Source organism: Theobroma cacao, chromosome 5 (genome assembly GCF_000208745.1).
Source record: "Theobroma cacao cultivar B97-61/B2 chromosome 5, Criollo_cocoa_genome_V2, whole genome shotgun sequence".
In the NCBI taxonomy this organism is placed as follows: Eukaryota; Viridiplantae; Streptophyta; class Magnoliopsida; order Malvales; family Malvaceae; genus Theobroma; species Theobroma cacao.
This window is the reverse complement of record NC_030854.1, coordinates 17,976,564-17,983,063: the sequence shown is the minus strand read 5'-3', so window position 1 is coordinate 17,983,063 and position 6,500 is coordinate 17,976,564. Positions and strand designations below refer to the sequence as shown.

At 33.5% G+C, this 6,500-nt stretch overlaps 1 long non-coding RNA gene across 1 annotated transcript; it reads right to left on the bottom strand.

The window, feature by feature from the left end:
- On the bottom strand, window positions 552–1,766 carry LOC108662209. Its single transcript, XR_001928013.1, has 3 exons — window positions 1,729–1,766; window positions 962–1,036; window positions 552–591 (listed from the first exon to the last, which is right to left on the bottom strand). It is a non-coding gene; the product is annotated as an uncharacterized LOC108662209 (long non-coding RNA).

The following is a 6,500-nucleotide window of genomic DNA, read 5'->3' as shown; positions in this document are numbered from 1 at the left end:
TTTATTATATTCAAATGGTCAAATTTTCACTTCAAATGAACGTTTTAGATACTTAATTTGTTTTTAAATCATTAAATATATATTTCTGCTTACCTACTACATTTTTAGCAAGTTTCNTATTTTTAGCAAGTTTCGAGATTTTTGACAAAAATGACGAAAATGCCCCTGTGAGCTAAAAAACAATATGTTATGTTCTGATTTGGAAATGATTTGTAATCCTTCGAATTTTGATATTTGATAACTATTGCTCACCGGGGAAGTGCGAAAGCTGATACTAGAGCCTTGCGAGGTTTCAATCGACATTTGGGGTGAAGAATGTTTGTCGAGGCCTCGCGGCGGTTGTCATGAGCCTGATGGGGAGTTCCGGGTCGTGACATCATATACGCATAAAAAACATTTTTACGTTTAAAAGCATAGCCGTTCCTTGGCATTGGCTGAGTTCACCCTCACGTGGTGGTTTAGCGTGTAGTGAACTCTAAAGCTTTACCTCAAGAGATACCCTTCACGCCTCTCGTACCGAGGTAAAATATAACCGAGTTTACCGTGCCTCTCTCTAATAGGCTGGTCCACGAAATCCCGCCACTGCAGTGACTAATCAATATCCCACCAAATCAATAAAAATTTCGACAGCATGACAGTGCAATTATATTACTACCCAGCTTGTTAAGGCAAAACAAATAGTTCATACAATTTCAACACAATTTCCAATTCAGCCATTCATGCCAATATCACCATAAGCCATTCAATTCAAACCATAAATTTACAACACAAACAAACAGTCTCCAATTACTCAATTTCTAAAATCATCATTCAATTTCAAAATGATTTATAAACGTGTTTCATTTAATCACATTTTACTTATAAAACATAAGGATTTACCATTTAAACTCATTTTTCTATAAAATCACAAAAACGAATAAAAACTACTTTAGATAATTAAGACGATAAAAAGGTTACTCACAATATCGAGAGTTGAAGTACTCCTAGTCCCGGTCTTCGGGTACAATCTCCTTACCCTTATCGAAAGTTTCACCACCTAAACATAATGCACAACAAGCAATTTACTATATTTGTACTAAATCGTTATAAAACTAATTTAGGCTCTATATGAATGCATGAAATGGGATGCGAAATGTTCGGATTATTATCTAAATATGGTGTTCTACGTAGCTTCAATTATGTATCAAAATAAAATGGTATTGGCCTAATTCGATCTATACACCGGTTAATTGGCCAATACATTCAATTCAACTCCAATTAACTTGATTCCACTTCCAACACTCCAAGTCATCAATTACAAGTTAAATAATATGTAATATCACAAAAATCCATCATCAATATCTTCCTTGTAAAATTCGCCCATTGAAGGTTTAGTGTAAAACATGTAATTTTCATGCTTGATTTTTACACCTAACATCATAAAACAACTAAAAACACCTAAATAGCATGAAATTCATCAAAGTCCATTATCCAATTTCTCTCTTGAAAATTTCAGCCAAGGAGTGTGGGTGAAGGGCTTGAAATTTCTTGCTTGTTTTTCATGCTAAACATCACCAAACAACTAAAAACACTAAGATACCTTAAAATCTAACCAAATAAATCATCAAATCTTCTCTCCCTAAATTTGGTTAGTCATGAATCCTTCATGAGATCTTGAATTTTAACCATGGTAATTGAAAAAGAATGCATAGGAAAGGTAGATCACAAGCTAGAATTAAAAAATTTTACCTTGCTTAATTCCTTGAAATCCAATGAATTTTCTCTTGGTTTTCTTTTTTAGGGTTTGTTCTATGCTTTTTCCCTTTTGTTCTTGCCTTGGCCGGCCAAGAGAAATGAGATGGGAGAGTTTTAGTTGTGTTTATAAAGGAAAATATAAAAATATTAAAGCTTGACACTTGTCACCACGTGATTGGTCCATACATAAAACTTAATAATTAAGCATTTCTTCTCCACCACATAAAATTCCTTAATTATCCAAAGTATAAAATGAATTTCATGGGTTTGACAAGTGTCAAGGTGGTGTAAAATTCCAAAAATTCTAATTACGTCCTTGTGGACATGTGAAATGACCTTTTTGCCCTTATGTTCGAAAAATTATCGGAATTAAAATTTTTCACTTCTCAAGCTCAAATTATGTCCCAAATAGTCAAAATTGATCAAAATTTCATCCACCATCCCAAATTTTCCCTCGAGTGGAAAAATGACCATTTTACCCCTACATTATGAAAATTCCAATTTAACTCCAAATCAATCCTCGAACTCCGAATCACCATATTAAGTCATTCTAAGATTCAATAACTATCAATTGTATCTTAAAATCTTTATTTGAACTAGTTTGAGGCTTAAATCAACTTAGTTGTACCACTAGGTACACTACTAACTTTTGACGATATTTTTGAGGTATTCAAGTATGCAAGCATGTTGTCAAATACATGAATGACATGGCAAGTATATTATAGGGCTGGGCTTGACAAGTTTTAGTTTGTTAGATTTAATTTTTCTTTTTACTAATTTAAATTTGGTTGTTTGAATAAGATTAAGATGTGTTAATTTTAGTAGTTAACAGTGGCAATTAATTCAATCCTTTATGGGATCAACGCTTTACTTTTCACTATATTGCCTATTTAGTGAAACATGCATTTGCGTGGATAATTCAACAACAAAAGTTGGCATGTTTTTAAAAAATGAGAAGAGAAAGCTCTTTTCTGGAAAGCTTCTCTCTAGAGCTTTTCTTGAAGCTCTTTTTCTTTAGATTTTGTTCTTTAAAAAAAGTTGTTTTTTTAAGAGCTTTTCAAAATTTTGTTTGGTCCGGATTTTACTTTTAAAAAGTAGAAAAGTGAAAAAAAATTGAGCCAAACAAGCAACCAGTATAACAAAACCCTTTTCCATATTGTTGGTGTGTCATTTGGTGGAGCACTCAAACCTATTTATAATTCATTAAACAACACATGATAATTAACTCTTGACAAAATAATCTTGTTCACACACTATAAAAAAAACAAGGTATCACCGATGGAATTTTTCATTCAATAAATAAGATTTTGTCGATATTTTCCATTTTCAATGAAAATGCAGACAGAAGTTTTGGTCAGAAATGCTATTGTTGGTAGTGACAAATTCGTCAGTGATGGATTATTCCATCGATGCATTGACAATCATAATTTTTGTCGGTCATTTCTATGGCAAAGACTTAAATTCATTGGTGGCGTAGTCGTAGATATGGGTTAAAATCGATCAACAAATTCTGTTGGTAACATTACCGAGGGAATTTCATCCTTTTGGTAGGTCCATCAGTGATTGCTAACAAATAGATTCTATTGGCATTTATCGAAGAAATTTCTAACAAATTGCCGACAAAGTTGGCTATGAAGCTTACAAGTTTATTCGTCGATAATGGCAATAATTTCGTTGGTATTTCATATGAACTCCATCGATGATGTGATCAGTAACTGATGAATTTTGTTATTAATAGATGAAATCCATTGACAATACTTGTAGAGCTGGTTTAATTTTATTTTTGGTTTGGAATTAAATTTTATCCTATTCGTAATAAAATTATTACATGATGCTATTATTGATAAATTAAACATATAGCAAACATATATATGCATATAGAAAATAGAAAATCTAATACAAATCATTATTGATAAAAAATATTCCAATGTAAACATCTAATAATAATCCAAATGTAAACATTTAATATAAATACAACTCTCACTGAAGGGATGGTGGTGGCAACTACCGCTACTGTGGTGGAGGCTGCAGATCTAATTAACTGTGATGAGGAAGCCTCAAAGGCGTCTGGCTCAAGTTGCGCTCTCTTTAATCTAATTAACTCCATCAACAAGTGATTAAGGGTGTTGAAACCTATCATCAAGGTCTTAACGTCGATAAGCAATTGTCAATATCCCTTGAGCTCAGGCGTAGGAGGTGCGTAAGAAAGTGGAGCATCTTGATGGCCATAACCAAACTTAGATGTCACAGTTGCAACCAAAAGTCTCAAAGTGAGGACTCTGGTGCCAAATCCATATATGTGAGTCTGAGTTATGGTGGGCCATCCAATGGCCTTAGTCTTTGCCTTTGGATCAAACTGTGGTTGGCTCAACAACATTGCATCATACTTTTGCGATATTTTCAAAGTGTATGATTCCTACAAATAGAAAAACAATTAAATTAATGATTAATTAATTTAATCAATAAGCAACATATATATCGAATATATATAAAAACACATATTACTTACACAGACAATCTTGGACTTAATGCCCACACATTCTCTGATACCCTTCTGCAGTTGGTAAGTGCATTCGGAGAGCTCAACGAACACCATCTAGCATTGATTTTCCACTTCCTATAATCATAAAAACACGTTAACAACATAAAAAATTATATTATTAAAGTGAATGATTGTTTAGTATTAAAATAAAACCATCCTCTTCTAGTGTAGGGCAAAAAGCAAAGAACCACTAGTATGTTTAGTAACGCTGCCATCATTCTCTGTCAAGAAGTTCTACCTAGCCTTGCATAAGCGTGACTGCCACTCAAGCTTAAACCAAACGTCATCAATTAGCTGGTCCCATACCTCAATAATTATCCAAGATCATGACTTACCCTTCGCCAATATGTGATCAACATTGAGGCCATTCACTTCCCATTTGGGCTTGTCACATTCATCTCCTAATAGGTCCTTGAGGCGATCCTTGCAAATCTTCTCCCATGTAGACCAAACCTTTGTTGCATTTACAGCAACCCATGTAAGAGATTCCTGCATCAAAGAAAAATATATATTAATACAGGAAATTATCCAATGTTATAAATTAATACTATATCCTTATGTTACCTCGAATTTTCGCCATATGTTATACTTGTGTTTCTAAGGAATCTGCCTTTAAGTTGGCCAAGGTCCACTACAGTTACTCTTGATAATTCAAGTAATCGTCGGAGTAGCACTAGTCTCTTCAAAAGTACCACAAAATAGACTTAGTGTTTGTAAAATGAATAAATTAATTAAATAAGTTGACTACATCTAATTAATTATCTACATTAGAGTAAAAGAACTTACCTCTCTCTGAGAGGATGTAAAAGTATCCATCGGTCTAGATGAGTCAGAGTTGATAAACCAAGACTCGGCCCTCTGCCCTTAGATTACGACATGTTGAATGAAATATCAACGTCTAGAGTAAAGCTTCCTACTAGAGTAGTCGGACTCAGCATCGATACCTCTGGTTGTACCAGAGTAGTATCTGACATTGCATGTGGAGTCTGTGGTCTGGTGCGAGGAGGTGGTAATGGAGTTTGCAACAAAAAATGTTATGCAGCCAAAGGGCCCGCACTTCTACTAGCTAGAAAGTGTTCATATTTTTTCTTCACCATAACTATGTCTGTCCAATAAGAAGAAAAATGTACAACTATTGGTATAACTGTAAAAAATATATAAACATTAATTTAAATGTTATACTGCAAACAACAAATTTATACTTTTTTTTTTATGAAAAATAAACAAATCCATCAATCATCATCAGAACAGCATAACTCATTTTTTTTGTTCTCATATTCATCAACATCGATAGCGTTTTCATCTTTTTCATCTAATTCTCTTTGCCTCATCGTATTCTCCTTTAGATTCATCACCTTCATCATTTTCTTCATCATGTTCAACATCCACAAATGTATTAACCTGTTCATATTTACCACCATGAAGAAATGCATTATTGTCAAGGTCGATCGAACAATGATCAAATTGTGAATTAAAGGAGACTTGATCTTCTTGATACACCCCTTTGTTAAGGTTGATCATTTCCCCATCACTTTGCTCATTATCCTAATGGAAAATCGACTTTGAGCCTTCATCTTGAACACTACCCACGAATCACATTGATCTCTTTTGTTTGATGGATACGAAGTGTAGTACACTTGAGTTGCTTGTTCGACTAAAACAAAAGGCCCATTACTAGCAAGAATTGATTTGTGCTTAATGTCGACCAACCCATGAATAGAATCTACTCGAACACCTTTGTCGATATCAAACTAATGGCATTTGAGCAACATAGCTCAATAGTTGACACTAAAGAATTCAATCTCAATGATATTGACCAACAATCCACAAAAGTCACGATCATAATCGTTATAACAACTTTCCTTGATGCAAACACCATTGTTCATCGTTTTATAATTGTGACGATAATCCAATGTGTGAAACTTGTATCCATTGACATAATAACCTTTAAAACACCTTGCCATACAACCAGGTCTGTGACAGATGTACACAACACGAGAATCAATTTGACTCGCATGTCAGTGGACCTACGAAAAAGTTACATGGCTTTCAATTATTTGAAGTATTAAATTAACAAAATCAAATTAACTTATTAAATATAATTTAATATTATTTAAACCAATTACAAAAGGATGCGTCACGGACTTTTTCTAATTCTTTCTCTAATATATCATACTGTTCTCTTTCAACCATATTATCAAACATCTTATAGATATGAGGAACA